Source organism: Coregonus clupeaformis, unplaced genomic scaffold (genome assembly GCF_020615455.1).
Source record: "Coregonus clupeaformis isolate EN_2021a unplaced genomic scaffold, ASM2061545v1 scaf0159, whole genome shotgun sequence".
Taxonomy (NCBI): domain Eukaryota; kingdom Metazoa; phylum Chordata; class Actinopteri; order Salmoniformes; family Salmonidae; genus Coregonus; species Coregonus clupeaformis.
This window is the reverse complement of record NW_025533614.1, coordinates 333,998-353,570: the sequence shown is the minus strand read 5'-3', so window position 1 is coordinate 353,570 and position 19,573 is coordinate 333,998. Positions and strand designations below refer to the sequence as shown.

The 19,573-nt window shown below is 40.8% G+C and overlaps 1 protein-coding gene across 1 annotated transcript in view; it reads left to right on the top strand.

Moving 5' to 3' along the window:
- Positions 1-903: 903 nt before the first annotated feature.
- The window catches only part of LOC121559481 (transcriptional enhancer factor TEF-1-like), a 52,593-nt gene continuing 33,923 nt past the window's right edge, over positions 904-19,573 (top strand). The window contains exons 1-2 of the mRNA XM_045213823.1: positions 904-1,075; positions 1,497-1,623. The gene's annotated coding sequence lies outside the window, so the exon portion shown is untranslated. The remainder of the gene's footprint in view (positions 1,076-1,496; positions 1,624-19,573) is intronic.

The following is a 19,573-nucleotide window of genomic DNA, read 5'->3' as shown; positions in this document are numbered from 1 at the left end:
TCCATGTGTGTGTGATATTATCTACAGTTCAGGAACAAAACCCCACCTCTCTCGCTCTTCACCCCCCTCTCTCTCTCGCTCGCTCTCTTCCTCTGTGTCTCTTTTCTAAACATGCACAGACAGGTGTTACAAGTGTTGATGGATGTCTTCAAAAAGTCAGCCATTCATCTTCATAGATCCCTCTTTATAAGATTTGGTGTCAAAACACAGCCTCCTAATGGATGGTTTGCACGGACACGATCAGACATGTAGCCCAAACAAGGTTTGCTGTAAGCAGACTTGCTCTATGGTCTTTGACATGTCTTATGATTGTCTGCTCTCCCATATTACCAGTACTCCGGCTGGTTGTGTGGTGGCACTGGAATGGTTCTCTCCACAGGCTCACAAGGTCTAGCCAACAGTTTTATCCTGCTTGTGTCTCAGATGATACTGTATTGAAGATATAGTTCTGAAGATATAAGGCCTACTGATGTTACATTTACAACACATGCAGCTACGAAGTATGAGAGGCGTTCAACCTGATAAATGTTTCTAAACGTGCTCCATTTCATGTCCCAGCTGTGGAAGTGTCAAATAAAAAATGGCAGTGTTGTATTCACGTCTGATATTTATCAAGCAACAACATTTCTACTGACTGATATGGTTGTGATAACGGTCTCATACTTGTTGTACTTTTATTCAGCCTTTTGGTAAATGATTAAAATAGAATTAACTAACTCTACAAAAAAAATCCCTCTTCTTTCTCCCACCAATTTGAATTCGACGTGTCCTGTGAGGTCATTCTTCTTATTTTTTTTGTCCCTTGTTCCTCCTATCTAGGGCTGTTCGGTTCGGGATGACGCCACCTTTGCTCCGCCCCAATGCAAACTCGCTCTTCGCGTTCATTTCATTCCTGGTCTCATTCCGAACATTCTTCGCATCTCTGTCCGTGCGCTGTCGATTCACGTACACATATCCGGCTGGCCCAGAAACACAACAATAACTTTACACAGTTTACAAAAACTATAATATCCCACATTAGACAAACAAAGGGGGACGAATTGTATTACAAATAACAATAACGGAGGTGTTTGAGGTAAGTTTCAATGTAGTTAATGATATGCAAAATGGTTGCAGACTAACACTGTTATGATGAAGTTGCGTCTTTCATTAGAAATAAGAAGTAATGTATGGTTTTAGAATGAGTGGGCATATTTTTATATTACAATAAAAGTGTGTGTCGGTGAGATTTTAGGTTGCTGTTTCTTGTCGCTGTTGCAACAGGGTGCTTTCACTTTGTCCACTCAGTGTTGTATTCGTCTGACACGAAAATCTTTGACATTTTTCACATTTTTGTAAAGAAGCCCGACCATACGCCCTATTATATAGCAGTAAGTCCAGTGCATGAACCTCAAACTCCTAACAGGATTCCGGATACGATTGGACGTACATTATTTTATGAATGACAATTTTGGACAAGATGACGGATCAAAATGTTACTGTTTTCTTCTCGTTAGTTGGCTCAGCCGGGAGTTGGAGATTTCAGTGGAACATTTTCGGAGCAGTGCAAAAACATTCTGCTGAAAGACTTGTTGCTCCAACACCTTTGATCGTGTATTTTATCCATCGTCCCTTGAAGTCACTGTAAGTATATTTTTTGTTCTTTTATCAGGTTTAGGCTACAAAAATTCCATCAAATTCTTTGCATTCCATTTTCTACATGCGGAATTGATTCAACCGATCATAGGCAAGCTCCATCAATGTTGCCGAATTGATTAGATGTGTCTTTTAAGATATTAGCTTTTGATCATATTTGACAGTAGAAGATTATGGCCTACATTTAAACACATATTGGCCTACATTTAAACACATATTGCCCTTGTGCCTTCATAGTGTAGAATAGCGGGCCAGGCAACATACTTTTAGATAATATAATTTATAAAGCACAATCTGTTGCATTTACAAAATAATCTGAAAATGTTATTACATAATTTTGGTGTTGTAGAGATAGTGGATGAAAACATTTGATATCTGTTTGGATTCAAAGCTATGTTTTTCTTGCTTTCGGACACTAAAACGTTGCAAAAAAACAACGACCATTGCTACCCAGTTCTTATTTGAACTTTCTTTGTCCTTTTTAGTTTTTTAAACAATTGGTAATTCAATATAGATTTGAACTATTTCAAAAATAAATTCTTAAAAGTAGGCTATTGTGGGATCTGAGCTATGTTTATGTCTGCTTCATTGCTCTGTTCGATCCTTGTTTTCCATATCCGCCTTTTTTCGGGATACATTGTTGCCTGCTCAGCTAAAATCGGAATTAATCACAGGGATGGGGGTCGCGTTATGTAGCCAAGGCCACTTATATGTGTTACAAAGTTTCATCGCATCCGAAGCAACCGTGTGATCCGATGCCTATTAAATATAGGCCTATAACGTTAGTCAGTTAATCTTAGGAAAGTCTTGATCAAGATTAAGGAAAGTTAAGGAAGATTATGGAGTTTCCTATTCCTTTAGAATTTCGTAATAGACATGAATTACCTATATGTTACACATATGCTCACCTGTTGCTATTTAAGGATGAATTTGTTGAGGGAAACTTTGCACTGCCATATATTGTAGGCTATGTGGATGTAGTGGTGTGCTCTGATGCTATTGCAGAGCTTTGAAACATATTCATTTTAATAGGTTATGTAGCCTGACTGCCCTCACTTGAACCAAATGCTAAACGTCATCAAGGTCACACCATCAGATAAAATTCCAATATAGTTTGTCTGACATTTAAGCAAATATATTTTATAGAGGAGGCCTATGTAATTATTGTGTAATTCACTTATAGCGTTGTTTATATTATCTCAAAGAATGTAAACTATTCAATTATAACGGTATATGCTTGTTGGTGAATATATAAGGTAAAATGTATTGGTTATTTCGATGCATGGTGATATCCACTTCATTCATAACTAAACAAACCAAACTGCATGATGGTATTCTGTGGCTGTGCAAGTTCTCTGCTATGGAGTGGAATTCAGCTCTGAAAACAAGTTCCCCTATTGTGTGATTGGGGAAAAGACCTCCTTTCTTGCAGTTAATTATCATCTTATATTTCAGTGTGTCTCTCTTGAAAATAGGGGCCAGCAAGATACAATGTGTTATTTGTTGATTCCTCTAACTAGGCTATTATAATTTACTAATTAAACAGATTGACTTCTATCAGACTTAACCCCTGACACGTGAAGAAGTAAAGCTGCAGGGGGGAAATCAGGAGCAGCAATAGATGCTTTGTTTTCTGCTTATGCAACAAGTGGACCTGTTGGACATTAGCCTGCATGGCATTTTCAAGTGCAAGAATAGTACATTACATTTTAGTCATTTAGCAGATGCTCTTATCCAGAGCGACTTACAGGAGCAATTAGGGTTAAGTGCCTTGATCAAGGGCACATCGACAGATTTTTCACCTAGTTGGCTCGGGGATTAGAACCAGCGACCTTTCGGTTACTGGCACAACGCTCTTAACCACTAAGCTACCTGCCGCCTACATTATCTTTGCTTGACTCCATGAGTTTTTACTTTTGAAAGTGGGCTTATGAATTCCCATTTTACCAGATGATATCAGTTGAACCCCAAGCGTGTGTGAAATTAAGAATTATTATAATTATCTGGAATTTCTCTTATTCCAAAGTAATACCATCTAAAGTTATGTTAAAATACAATCACATAAACATATAAGATTAATCAAAAATATCACGTCAATGTATATGATGGAAATATGCTACAGAGACATTCGATAATATATATCAGATGTATTGCAGGAATTTTGAACTTGGCATTTAACACAGATAGACTGTAGCCTACTAACCCCTTCCTCCCCCTTTTCTGAACATAGGCTTCACATAGTTTTTTGTTATAACATTCATTTAGCCCCAATGACTCATCAGACAGGTATTTGTTGGCACTCAATTTGACATGTGCAGTTTCTATGTGATGGAAGTGAGCTTCACAAATGCACTACAACATACAAAAACACACACTGCCCTTTCCCACCTGGACAAGAGGAACACCTACGTGAGAATGCTATTCATTGACTACAGCTCAGCATTCAACACCATAGTGCCCTCTAAGCTCATCACTAAGCTAAGGATCCTGGGACTAAACACCTCCCTCTGCAACTGGATCCTGGACTTCCTGACGGGCCGCCCCCAGGTGGTAAGGGTAGGTAACAACACATCTGCCACACTGATCCTCAACACGGGGGCCCCTCAGGGGTGCGTGCTCAGTCCCCTCCTGTACTCCCTGTTCACCCATGACTGCATGGCCAGGCACGACTCCAACACCATCATTAAGTTTGCCGACGACACAACAGTGGTAGGCCTGATCACCGACAACGATGAGACAGCCTATAGGGAGGAGGTCAGAGACCTGGCCGTGTGGTGCCAGGACAACAACCTCTCCCTCAACGTGACCAAGACAAAGGAGATGATTGTGGACTACAGGAAAAAAAAGAGGACTGAGCACGCCCCCCATTCTCATCGACGGGGCTGTAGTGGAACAGGTTGAGAGCTTCAAGTTCCTTGGTGTCCACATCACCAACGAACTATCATGGTCCAAACACACCAAGACAGTCGTGAAGAGGGCACGACAAAGCCTATTCCCCCTCAGGAGACTGAAAATATTTGGCATGGGTCCTCAGATCCTCAAAAATTCTACAGCTGCACCATCGAAGCATCCTGACTGGTTGCATCACCGCCTGGTATGGCAACTGCTTGGCCTCCGACCGCAAGGCACTACAGAGGGTAGTGCGTACGCCCAGTACATCACTGGGGCCAAGCTTCCTGCCATCCAGGACCTCTATACCAGGCGGTGTCAGATGAAGGCCCTCAAAATTGTCAAAGACTCCAGCCACCCTAGTCATAGACTGTTCTCTCTGCTACCGCACGGCAAGCGGTACCGGAGTGCCAAGTCTAGGTCCAAAAGACTTCTCAACAGCTTCTACCCCCAAGCCATAAGACTCCTGAACAGCTAATCATGGCTACCCGGACTATTTGCACTGTCCCCCCCACCCCATCCTTTTACGCTGCTGCTACTCTGTTAATTATTTATGCATAGTCACTTTAACTCTACCCACATGTACATATTACTTCAACTACCTCAACTAGCCGGTGCCCCCACACATTGACTCTGCACCGGTACCCCCCTGTATATATAGCCTCCCTACTGTATATATAGCCACTCTTTTTTTCTCAACACATTTGTATTTTTATTTTTTTGTTAAAAAGAAATGCACTGTTGGTTAAGGGCTGTAAGTAATCATTTCACTGTAATGTCTGCACCTGTTGTATACGGCGCATGTGGCCAATACAATTTGATTTGATTTGATTTGATAAGCTTAAAGCTAGAATCCTTAATTAAAACAATAACAACGCGTTTTCCCCGTCCCTGTTTCGCTAAAAAGCTAAGTAATGGGGCTGGAGAAATGTAACCACTCTCAAATTCATAGACAGAGCTATGGATGCAAGGACTGACCACCCATTATATGAAATGTGTAGTTTAACCATGTTTTGAGGCTATACAGTGTTTGTTTATATTTGCATTGTTTACAAACATTGGAGTAAAACATGACACATTTATAAGTTATATTCTTCAAGAATCAATGGGTATGCCTCCCGAGTGGCGCAGCAGTCTAAGGCACTGCATCACAGTGTTGTGGCATCACTACAGCCTGCTGTGACCATAAGATGGCGCACAATTGGCCCAGAGTCATCCGGGTTAGGGGAGGGTTTGGCCGAGTGGGCTTTACTTGGCTCATCGTGCTCTAGCGACTCCTTGTGGCGGGCCGGGCACCTGCAGGCTGACTTTGGTCGTCAGTTGAACGATGTTTCCTCTGACACATTGGTGCAGCTGGCTTCCGGGTTAAGTTAGTGGGTGTTAAGAAGCGCCGTTGGGGAGTTGCAGCGATGAGACAAGATCGTAATCATGAAAAATTGGGTAAAAATTCATTAAAATAATCAATGGGTATATATATCATTAATTTCTAATTTCAAAAATGGATGTAGCAACTAAGGATTCTAGCTTTAAAACATTCTCAAAAAGTTTTTGAACCTCAACATGCAGTACTGTAGTTGTACGCAGACCACCTCTCTCTGAATAGACATGCCTTTTTAGAAATCCCACCGCTGTAATGTTTTGCCTAAGAATGTGGAAGTCTCAGGGCTGGGAAAAGAAGAATGTAGTCTTTCACTTGTGCAATGTGGAGAGAATATGTGCATTACTGAGGCATTGAGTGGATTGGATTACTTCTGGGAGCAGAGAGAGACCCATTGTCTTTCCTGTTGTCAAGACTGAGAGTGTGCGAGGCTGTTGAGCTGCTGAGTGCAAACAAGCCCGTTCTCATTGACATCTGCTTGGATCATTTTCTGCACCTGTAGGGAAAAATGCAAATATGAACTGAGATTTCATGCCAACGGCCATTTGTCAACTCTCTGCTTGTGGCTCTACGTCCTGGCCAGGCCATTGTTATGCCAGCAACAGGCTGCACTGGCTATGGCACCATATGGCTCTTGTATGCTTCCGATAAGCTATCTGTTCCCTTACCTTATCAATGGCATTTAATATGCTTCATATTTGAGTCACCAGCTGTTGTAGGACAGTGTGTGTGTGTGTGAGTTATTGTAGGTGTGTGTATGTGTATTTGTGCACATAAGTGATTTCTTCTTACCATGAAATTCCTGGCCTTGAATTGTACTTCAACGTTTACTAAGCATAAATGTTGAAGTGAACAACAAATACATTCATAGTTCTGTAATCAAGTTCACCTAAACAAGGCATCAGTAGGTAAGAATGAACCACACATGGGCATTACCACAGCATCTACAAACAGCAAGCTGGTTTTTCCCTCTGTGGTCATGGGGCATTGTGAACATGTAGCGGGATACAGCCCAAAGCAAACAGGCACGTCCTGTCGTTTTAATATTCTACTAAGACATAATTTCCTATTAAAATCCATCTGCGGTCAAAACTAATTAAGAGTTATCATAGGAAAAAAGAATGCCATGGAAACCATTTGATGTTTGAGTGTATTGGTTTTGTGCAGGGGGGATGTACTTGGGCTGGTGCCACAAGTTTTCCTTCACAATGTCATTTTATGTGTTTATTTAGTAGTAAAGGTTGGCATGGAAGACATTTTATTTTCTTCAGAAAAGCTAATCTTGTTCGATTCCTCCTTACATTTGTTGCATTCTTTAAGAAATGGAAACAGCTGTTAGGAATAAAGGCCTAAACTGGTCAAAAGCACAATTACGCATACCCAACAAATATTTTCTATTTCCTGTATGATAAGAGTCTGAGAAATGCCTTGTGGGAATCTGAATGGCACAAAGCATTCCTTTATCTAATCAAGGGAAGAATTGATGAAATGAAAGGATGCTGCTTTTGTTATAGCTGCACAAAACAAGAGGAGTAGGGCGAGTAAAAGAGATGTGATCTGTAATTTAATCTGGACACAGGGTCGTTAAATGTGTAATTACATGCAGACATTTAGCAGGGGAGGGACTCATCGTCACATCAGTGTGTCTGTGATCGGATAGCATGCTTCACACACTACCGTACTGCTGGGTTCCAGTCACTCTGTGCCCTGATGTAAAGTCTGTTCTAGAAAGAGAATGTTGCAGTATGGTCTGCTGCTCAACAGTTTCAGTAAGGCCTCAGAGAGGCCGATGTAGAGTGCCACCCAAAAGGAAAATCTGGCTCAAAGCCACTGACGTCATCTAAGTAAATCTGCTTCAGGACTGGAGCCATAAAATGACTGCCAGCTAGAGTGCACTTTGGCCTTGTCAACCGCCTTTGCAAGTGTAATTCACTTTTTCTCCATATGTATAATTATGGCAAACAGCTTTTGTATTCATTTGTTTGTCCCGCTTTGTCTTTTGGTATATCGACCTTTACCTCATCATATGTTAATTTTCAAAAAGACCAAAGCACTTTCTCTCTAGATAAGTCAAAGAGTCAAAGAAACCTTAAAAAGCAACGTTGTAGAGCATTATACTGCCAAACTGTTGCAGGAAATCTGGGGTAAATAAGAAGGAAAGAGAAAAATAAAATGTAAGAGCTTTCCTCATCTTTCGAAGTCATACAGTAAAGAAACCACTGTTTCAGCCCTTTACAATTATAGCCTCATAATTCAAACCATATGTCAGCCTCAGTCAGTTTCTCAGGAAAGCAAATAATGTTGATACATATGCCATCTTAATCACGTCTTATTAAACTGTAATGATTTGGAAGTTATTGGGAAATTGTTATAAGTACCTTCCCTACTTTCGCACTCTCCTAACTCTTCTTTTTTTGGATGGGAAAAAGTCATTTAAATGAGCTACCACATGACCAGACACACATGAGAAGCAATATCTAATCCATGAATCATTAGATGAGTCAGTTCCTGAAACCACTATAAACCTTCAAGTTCTTGGCCACAGCCGAAAGCAGGAAATCCAGGCTTCAATAACTTCCTTTCCCAGTGCAGGCTATGCTAGTGGTTTAGTGCCCACTAGCAATAGGAAGATGTACGCCCGTGGAACAAAGGCCCTCAGTCACTTCATTTACTGAAACCGTTTATAATTTGTGGTCTGTATTCAAATGTGGGCTGTCCAGGCTCTCTGGCACCGTATTCCCCAGTCCTCTCTTGTAATAAATCCCTACAAGGCCTTTCATTAATGGCTGCTGTATTGTTATCATGGCCGACAGAGATCAGGCAGGCTCGCTCTGCCCTGAAGCTGCCCTGGATTCAGCCGAGGCACAGATAGACTTTGGGTGAGCTCCCAACATTAGTATGCACACTGTGCCCAGTGAATGAGTTTGAATTCTAGCCCAAAGCGCATCATTCATAGGTTTCTTTACAGGCTTAGATCTGTGTGTATGTAAATACTACTGTAAGCATGTTTGGCTGGGAAAGCTGGGATACATTGGCCTAATATGATTACACCTCATAAACAGTTTAATTGCTCAGTCTGAGGACCATACATATTGCTTTGGTCCATTTTTGCATTGATGCTGGCTGTGGCTATGGACTAGCCTGAGACATTCATTGCGTTTATTGAAAATGTTGTCTCAAAATGTTCTGACAAAGTTGTGTGATTTGGTATCTTTGTGCCCTGACAAATAAATTATATTACAAGGTAAGCACTTCAATAGAGTTCCCCTCCTTAAATTTTGGGCTTCAAATAGGGAAATTATCATTGTCAATGTGAATAGAAACTTAGTTTCTTTCAATAGTTGTTCAATGTTTTTTTGTTTGTGTATACTGCATGCTTAATTGGAAAAGCTCATGAAATGAATTAAAGCTTTGTGCTGAAGTTGGGCGAAAAATTCAGTTGAGTAAATCAGAGTTTGAGAAAACCTTGAGTGAGGTTTGAGCTTTTGTTTGACACTGGCACTGGCAGATTTATATGGTATTTGTTTCATACAGTGACTCAATATGTACTTAACCAAGCCAGGTCAACAAGGAATTTTCTCCATCACATTACCTTGGAGCTTCATGGGGACGATGTGTCACATCTGGCCAAGCTTTCCTTTAAGTACCAATAAACTGGACAGCATCCGCCACACAATGAACAGCAAACAAAATAGTTTCTAGAAAATTCCATTTGACCTTTCTGCCAGTAGCACCTTGGTAGGAGGGGCTGGTTTATGGCAGATGGAGGCCCAAACAGACGTCCTTCCTGAGATGGAGGGATCTGTGATGGTGAGTGTGGTATGGAGGAGCTGGATGCAGATGGTGGTCTTCATGCTCATCACTGATTTGGTTTTTCATGCCCATCCACAGTGTCCCACTGATTTGGTTTTTCATGCCCATCCACAGTGTCCTGACTGAGACTGCTATGCTCTCATAACTGTCAAGGGATCCTTTATCTGCTGGACGTTTATTTACAGCTTTAATTTCCTGCGCTTTATGCGCTCCCCTTTCTCTCCTCACTAGTGTGACGCGACCATGTGCAGACGATGGAATGCCCAGCATATTTTTGACAAATATACGTTTATTGCATCGAATGCATTGATTTCCAACGTCATTGTTGCGGTTGGATGGCATGTTTTTATGTCATGGATTTGTAGTTCATAATTTCTGATGTGAAGAATATATCATGGGCACATTTTTTTGCAGATCGTTTGCAAATGTTCTGAATAGACATCTACAGTAAAAGACTGATGGAAATTGGTCCCCTGCACTCCCACTGCATCTGATGTGATGCCCAGGTCGTGAAGGTGCTACTTGATTCTGATATGTCGTGAGGCAGGTGGGGACTGGGAGAGCTTCTTTGACAGCGCCTGTAAATCAATCCCATTCTCTACCGAGCAGAGATTGATCCCCGAGCGGGCGGCCCGTTGGTCGGGCGCTGGGCGGCGGCTCCAGGCCTCACATTTGAGTGGGATATTATCAGACAGATTCACTGCACCCAAGCCTGCTGGTTTAAATAGGCATGAAATAAACGCTTGGCCGTTGCCAATAACAGAGGGAGCATTAGTGAGCTACTCTACTGAACCTTTTGCTCTCTGCATTGGGAGATTGGTATTGAAAACCTTGTTCATTCATTCATCAGCACTCCATACCCAGCAGATTTATTCATGAAACCTGGAGAAAAATCCAATACTACGTAGATCAATCGGTTTGTCCCTATGTACGGCTAGACATTCTTGTGTTCCCCTGCACACCTTGTCATTTTCCCCTCCTTAAAGAGGCTAGAGCAGAACTAAAATCGTGCCAATTGGACATTTTTGCAAAACTGGTGCACTGGGTTCAGTCAGTCAAAACTTGCGTCCATAATCATAGATGCGGTAAAGCTTTTAATAAGCCTGTTTCAGAAAGAATAGATGTCTAAGAGAAGAAGCCTCATGTTTCTATGTTGCTAGGTGTTTTCATCTAAGAAATGTAAAGACAAGCTTTCTGAATGTTTGAACCTTTCTCATTTCATGAATGTTCTATAACTTTATATCTCAAGGTCCATACCATACAGAAAGGTTTTCTGCTCATCATTCTTGATACATGCCATTCCAGTTATAATGAACATGTTTTGATGAAGTAAATGGAATCTCAGTAATGTCCCATCATGGTAATATACATAATTGGATACTTTTTTGTTCCAAACATGAGGGCTTTGGCATACATTCAACATTACTGAAATAATTAGCCAAAGCCCATGGTACGCCTTTAAAACTCACAGCGAACATTGAGTTTTGTAATCACATGGTAATTATAGTTCTCCACAGTGCAGGCTTAACTACTATGGGTCATGATGGGGTGCGCAAAAGCCATTCACAGGATCATTATTGCACCCTCTGAGATAACAGCACAAAAGGACTGGATGGAAAATTACATTTGAGAACTCTCATCTACTATTTCATTACCCAGGACTGTATGATCGGTGAAATGGGTTCTTTTAATTTAAGGAGCTGGATTCCATCTTAGCGTGAACGAGAGTGGTTTATGTAATCTGACGATAAGTGTCATCTCCCATAATGCCATGTCACAACTATGGCCCAACCCTTGCCAATGCATTCACTTGTTGCCCGCTTTCGCCCTTATCTTGCTAATAAGACCATTTCCATGGTGCCGACCTTGGTGTGATAGGAGTATGCAATTATCTGTTAAGGCCCCAAGTGTTTCTACAGGTGACATTCCTACCTCTCTCTGGCCGGGATAATTAGTGTTCAGATTCTCAGACACTAGGAGACCAGCTCAATAGGAAACCTCACAGTCCCCATGTACCGCTCACATCTCAGGACTATCAGATTGATGCCACATGGTGCTGAAGACCTGGCATCTGGGGACAGGGATGGAGAGATGGAATCTGGGCATACTTAGTTTTGAGCATGCTGTGATGCTCTCACTCAATCCATGTTTCAGAAGTATTTTTGACGAAAATAATGTCTTTACTAATTCCTAACATCTTTTAGTTCTCTATTTATCACATTTGACTGTCAACAGCATTATTACCTTCAAATGAAATCAAATTTGAATGGTCACATGCGCCGAATACAACAGGTGTAGTAGACTTTACAGTGAAACGTTTACTTTTACTTACGAGACCATTCCCAACAATGCAGAGTTCAAAAATAAAAGTACCTTCCAACAGCATCAGTAATGGCTGTTCTTCCTTGTGGCCCTGGTGGCTACTGGAGGTTTTGTGATAAACAAGGTGTAACACGGTGTCCTGGGGATATGTGAAGTCTATGAACACCAGTAACAGGAATGAACAAGGAGATGGGTCTGTTCCATGATAGCCTGTGTGATGAGGTGATAATGATTCCCACTACCACAGAGTCCTCTGCAGGAATAAAATAACCTGGACCCACTCAGCAGAGAGTGGGCAGACACCACAAAATATGCTCACTCTCACACAGATGTGTGCCATATAAATGTGAAGGGTCGGTGGAGATTGAAAAGGGGTTATTTTTAGGTTAGCTTAATTGAATAGACATTTTACAATTGTAGTTTGTAGAAATCCTTTTGAATTGATGCAATAACCTTATTCACAAGAAGCTTGTTTTAAAACATATGGGTTGGAACATACTCAACATAGTTGTTGTATCGTAAATGAAAATATCACACCAAGCCATATAGGGTTTGGCTTGGGAGTTTACTAGGGTTACAAAGACATTGGAATCAGAATATACACTGAGTGTACAAAACATTAGGAACACCTGCTTTTTCCATGAAATAGACTGACTAGGTGAATCCAGGTGCAAGCTATGATCCCTTATTGATGTCACTTGTTAAATCCACTTTAATCAGTGTAGATGAAGGGGAGGAGACAGGTTAAAGAAGGATTTTTAATTATTGAGACAATTGAGAAATGGATTGTGTATGTGTGCCATTCAGAGGGTGAATGGGCAAGACAAAATATTCAAGGGGGGTGCAACTCAATATTAGGAAGGTGTTCCTAATGTTTTGTATACTCAGTGTAGATGTTTATTATCTGTCCAAAAGTAATCTTGTTGTAGTTGTATTGTCATTGCTAAGAAAAAGCAGGGCTTCTATTTTCAGAAAACATTCAATTATGGGAAGAATGTTGTACATTTGACAATCTCAAACTTTGTTCCGTAGTAGTTTCCTTTGTTAGCGAAATCTCTTTCCTCCATCTTTTCCAATGACCTTGAGAGAGCGTGATACGTAAAATTGGCCCAAAGTGAAATTCTATTATTGTCAACATCTTTTGAATTGTCCATCCTATATTACGAGTGCAGTGAGCTGAGTCTTTGCATCTTTGGATAGCGCTATCGCCTTTGGAGTTCCAATAAGGGAGGTTTTGTCAAGCTCCCAGATTAGACAGTTCACTTCTCTAGGGACTAAAACATATCAATCATACAGTTAGAACATTATAGTTTTTGTGTCATGTTTTATTACAGAATATGGTAAAATTTTTCCCCTGGTATTTTACAAATGTTCCATCCCGAAAATAAATAATTTTTCTCCTGGGTAACCCGGTATTTCCCGCCTAAACCGGAAGTGTCATTCGAAAGCATTATAAAGTATGTCTGGATTTGATTAGAGCTTTGATCAGCATGAAAATTCAAACCTGATGCTATCTGAGCCTGATGAGCCATATATTAAATACATTTTATGAGCCCTACATTAAAGACATTTAATGAGCCCAAGCCCAAAAAAGCCAAATGCCGTTATCCAATACATATATGATATAAGCTACTGCACATTACGCACGACAGAAAAACATAAAAGCCCATAGATGTAGCTAGCTATATGAAACTAGCTCCAGTAGGCTAATCTTTTTGAATGTGAACTGTATTACTGTATTGTATTATACTGTATTATATGTATTGGAATTATGCACATCTTTCAAACCATGATTAAGCAGAAGAGAACATGCCATTCTGGTGCAGCACATGTGGCCTACAAAGTAACAAGTATAAGCTAGCGAATCTTATTTTAATTTTGAAATATAATAGGGCATATTTGTATAAATTAGTAGGCTGATGCATATATACCTTTCATAATATTTCCCCTAATGTTATTAGCCTACCTCCTCTTTCTCTCTCTATTGTTGCTTCATTCCTTACTCGCTTTTAACATTTACATGAAATAACTTTTGTTGTCCTTATCTTCATCATTCTAATGACTAGAATTAGAATTAGATGCAGAAGGCTTTCACTTCTCTTCATGAAGATTGAATGGTTATGGGTCTGAATAAATAACTGCTACAGCCTACCACCATCCCGCGTTCGCTCTTCTTTCAAACTACCCGTGAGTTCTCTTGGCTGCTGTATTTAACGATCAGCAAAAAAGAGCTTGCGTCCTTCTTCAATAGTCTATTGGTATAAGAAATGGTGTCCAGCAAGCTATTCTAGTGTAGATTTTCTTGCATGGGACTCCAAGAGCTAAGGAGCGTTTTTTAAGGAGTCTAGTGCAGCACAGGTGCTTGCGTATTGCGCAAGAGACAGAGGCTATAAGTTAGAAGGTTATTATGCATAACCCATCATTAATTAGCTAAATATAAGGCTAATACTGCATTGAATGTATTACCTGAAAGAAGTAGGCTATGACATATATATTTAGGGCTATATAAATGTCTTGAACAGGATTATCTATTTTGGATGCAATTTGAATGGAGTTGATGGAGAGAGAAAGAATGTGAGAGAGTGCTCGCGCGTGTACTGATTTAAAGCAACGATATTTGAGTGATAGACTGTTTTAAAACTCTGCAGCTGCAATTAAAAAAATTATAATCTTTACAATTAAAAAAACAAGGCGACCCCCAAAAGCCAGATGGAGATGGGTAAATTAGATGCGCATTCGGTCTTTATATTACTGTAGCCGGCCTACCTGTCACAAGAAAAAAAGTCACCATGATGAGATGATAGGTCTACATGCATTGTGAGATGGTCTGTCCCCACCCTGAACGTTGATTCATCATGCAGAGGCCGTAGAGAAACCAGGTATAGACATCGCATATAATTTAACAGTTCAATTTCACGCCAGCTGTTCATTTAAAAAAAAAAATTCTCGGAGTTATTTATCGCGGGAAAATGGGGTGGTTTTGGGCGGTAAATCCCGGTAAATCTCAGTAACCGGGTTCCCGCCATTCAACCCTATCACTGAACTCTCTGAGGTATAAGTTGTCATTTTCTTAGTTTATGCATGTTGATAAATAGATTTTTGCCCTGATTCCCTCTATCACTCTCTTGCTTTCTCACTTTCTGTTTTCTATCATTCTTTCTCTCTCTCTCTCTCTCTCTCTCTCTCTCTCTCTCTCTCTCTCTCTCTCTCTCTCTCTCTCTCTCTCTCTCTCTCTCTCTCTCTCTCTCTCTCTCTCTCTCTCTCTCTCTCTCGCTCTCTTTCTCTCTCTTTCTCTCTCTTGTGTAATAATGGATGAGACACATCAGTGCCTTATCATCCAACCAGAACAGATACTAGAAATCCTGCCATCAAACAACAGCCACATGGTGTATCCTGTTAAGCTTCCATAGTTTTTTTTTACAGATCCAAATCCCCAATCCTGGAACTGTTGGTGTTTGTGTGTGTGTGCGTGTATGCCTGTGTGTTTATGAGTGTGTGTAGATGGCTGTGAGTAGTGAAAGAGGCTGCAATGATTGGGGAGACTTTTCAGAGAGGGGTAGGGCCTCAGGAGAACCTGGGAACACACACACACACAATGAACACAACCTTTTGGTGAGGAAAGCTATAGACCTCCACTATGATATTATAACCACATTAATAAAAAGTATATATACACATGGGCCTGGCTTATCACCGTGCCACTGAGATTTAAAAGCATAGAATTTGCCACCCACAGTATTAGGCCCTTAGAGAAGGGAAGTCCTCATTTCCAATCTCATTTTAGAGTAGACACGACGCAAGAAATCATCCATTGTATGTACAGAGGGTTACAGGAATATGTGTGAGGAGAAAAGATGTCGTCAGATCTAATTTGAGTACACGCAGTTGTTTCATCATTGATTTGATTTAAAAAATAATAATTAATCAAATTAATTTAAAGTGGTGGCGTTATAGTCATCACATACTTTTCATGTGGGGTTTTGTTGAAGTCTGTGTTCTAGTCTATTAGTGTAGTCATTATGATGACTGAAACAGTTGGGTTTAGTTGAGTTGGGAATTTGAATTTGAATATATTTCCAGACATTCAATTAACTGTAATGACTCACAAAAGCCACAATGCTCTTTACCTGCTGAAGGTTGCAGGTGTTCGTATTGTTTCATCATTTTTGTACTATTACATTTTTACATTTTAGTCATTTAGCAGACGCTCTTATCCAGAGCGACTTACAGTTAGTGAGTGCATACATTTTGATACTAGCCCCCCGTGGGAAACAAACCCACAACCCTGGCGTTGCAAGCGCCATGCTCTACCAACTGAGCTACAGGGGACCATACTTACGCAGAAATATATGAATGGAGCCAGATTGAGAAACTCCAATCTACCACACTGTTCCATTATTACAGTCAAATGCATTTTATTAAGCATCTTTCTGCTTTGTAGGCATGCTGTAGGGCAGCTAATGCAATGTTGCTCTACCAGTCTAGCTCCATAATTGTATTGAAAAGTGTGCAGCAAACACCTGCTTATAGTTCTACGTTTTTGCACACCAGATGAAATGATCATGTTTGTTGGTGGGCTATTTTGTTTTGAGTGATGGAAGATGGAGAGAAAGCGCCTCTCCCTGGGTGGGAATGGGATTTGTGTGTAGCCTACTCTGTAGAATGGTGTCCTTGTTCTGGGTATCTGAAATGCTTTCCCTGCTTTGACAGCAAGGTGTAGTAACAGAAGCCCAGCCATAGGATATTGTTGCATGACTAATCTCTGTCTCCCATCTGCCACTGGGGCCTGGACAAACAACACCACTTCAGCATCATCTGGAGACATATTGCACTAATCACAACACTCGTCTCTCTCCCGGTCCAAAACACACAGTCAGCTCAGCATAGCATACCTGTTATGGCTAAAGCACCCAGGCACATTCTCCTCCGTACATATTTATACATAAGGCTGTGTGACATAGACTAAATATTAGAGACACACTTGTTTGAGTGCTCTAAAAAGTTCTTAACAACACAGTAACTCTGTTAGGTTACTATCCCCTTGGCATGGTGTGCATTTGGATTTGGCTCAGTTCAACTACATCATGTTCTATTGGTGAATTTCTTACCCTTGCCTTTCATTACTCAAGTCTATAGGGGACAGCAATGATTTATCTTAGTAATGTAAATGTTTTATGGATGAAATGTCAAAGTCTTGGAAGTTAGCAAATCCTCTATTCTCTCCTATCAAGAAAGATAAGTGTTTTATTTTATTTTTGTGAACATGTCCCTGTGTTTGTTTCTCCATTAAGACAGCAGAGTGACAATAGTTTAGAGGACGCTCATTAGAAGAATAGTCAAGGTGTTCTATGATATTCATCTTATGTTTAAAAGCATGTTTTATTTGTAGAAAATGTGCGAACCTTCAGCAAACAATGTCTACTGCTATGCTCTAATGATCTCATCACTCTGTTCAAAACGGCAAGAACGACTCACTTGTCAATGTCAAGAGATCAATGAAACAAAGGGTTATCAGTAATTGAAACATAAAGACATACACATCAAACTCTGGCTAATTGAGATAACCTGACCTCACATTTCCTCAGAATGCTCAAGGAGGTGATCATCCGCTTGGACACAGAATTAATCTGGTTGTAGAGGTGCTCTCCTGAGAGATGCTCCTTATGAAATAGTGACAGAGGTAAATTATTTAGGGTGATTTATCACTGAGCCAAATGACTGCAGAGTGACTTCAGCCTTGCCCAGTGATTAAGATGGTTTTACTCTATAGATGTATCTGTTGTTCTCTAACACTTGTTCAGGTTAATAGACTACATCGTACTAATGACAGTGTTAGGTTAAAGTCATTAATGCAGGGTACATACTGTAGAGTGCTTTTGTCTGTGGCATCTTGGTGGGAAATAAACTTCTTAACACCCTTGACAATGTATTATTCTATTGAATTGACTTTGGCGAATGGTGGCAATAAACGTACAGTAACAAGAGAAATGTGTAGTTATCACCAATATGTCATAGAATTATGCGGACATGGATTATATCACAATGTAACTGCCACAAAGTAAATGCATTTGTAAATAGCATTGACTTACTGTAGATCTGCCAGCTGTGCAATGTGGATGTTTCTACTGGCCAAGAGAGGTACCCTTGATCCCCTATGCTGCCTCAGGCTTTTGAACTCTTTGTGATTACATGGCATGGAGTGTGCACTGCTGTTTCCCCCCTCAGAGTAATCCTACAGCAGATGTGTCTGCACACCATCCTCAGCAATGGATGGAGGAGAGAGAAAAGGCTTATTTATAGTGGTTATATTAACACAATTAATTAAGAGTACCACTTAAAATGAATGAATTAGCCTACCAGGTTCTATTATACCATTTCAATGGTATGTATTACCCCTCCACCCCTACCCCCCTCCATCTTTATACCCCAGATAAAAATATTTTCTGCTTAATTTTTTTCATGTAGCAATATGATAGGCCAAGGATTTCTGCTGCCCTTCCCTAGCGGTAAATGCTAGTCGTGGTTGAGAGCTCAGTTTGTGTTTTGTTGTTGGACGGGAGTGGGGTGGTGGATTCAATAATTCATTGCATGCTTCAGTGTAACAGTATTCATTTCCTGGTGTGGCGCATCAGGGGAAACCACCTGTAGAAGAGCGGGGAAACATCAGCCCATTGTGGGATGAACATGGCCATGAGCTCACTAAACACCCCTCCAAATGTCAGTGTTGTTTCCCTCTTTTGGAGGGAAATCATGAGCTAGCATGGAAACCAGACGTGTCCAGACACTCACGTTAGAGCTCTCTCTCTCTCTCTCTCTCTCTCTCTCTCTCTCTCTCTCTCTCTCTCTCTCTCTCTCTCTCTCTCTCTCTCTCTCAATTTTTTTTCTCTCTATCTGAATGGTTAACCCCTGGAAAGAGAGCATTCACAGCCATTTAAGAAAAATAAATACTGTATCACAGGGAAGACTAGTTTTTCAAGATCCCTTACGGCAATGGCAATGACAAAGGCAAAGGCGTGTTTTTAAAAGGTCCTCTCAAAAAGACCACTATTACAACTTGACTGGGTTTGACTTGTTGAAGAAGTAAAGAAAATCTTGCTTGAGATCAAGTATTACAATCACATCATGACCGTGCTGGAAGTGATTACCAGTGTAGTTTATTATTCAGTGTGGGTGGGGGAGCAGGGCTGGAGAAAAAGCCCAAGCCATTTAGTGGTCGAAATGGGCGTTTTTCCCCCTCCCTCATCAGTCTGTGAGTAAGTTCTGCAGTGTCAGCAGTCAGCACACAAAAACGGAATTCAGTAAACGCTCCCTCCACTCTCTGGGAGTTTTTTTTCTCCCAAACAGCTTGCTCCCATCCCCCCTCTCCCCCGTCACGAACCGACATTCTAGAAGAAACATATGCTGCTAGTCCCACTTCACAACAGCTTGTGCTGCTTGAATAGGATCTTGCCTAGAGAGGAAGCGTTCATCTGGAGGGAGAGGGGAGGATAGGGAGGAAGAAGGTGGACTGAGAGGGGAGGATAGGGAGGGAGACTG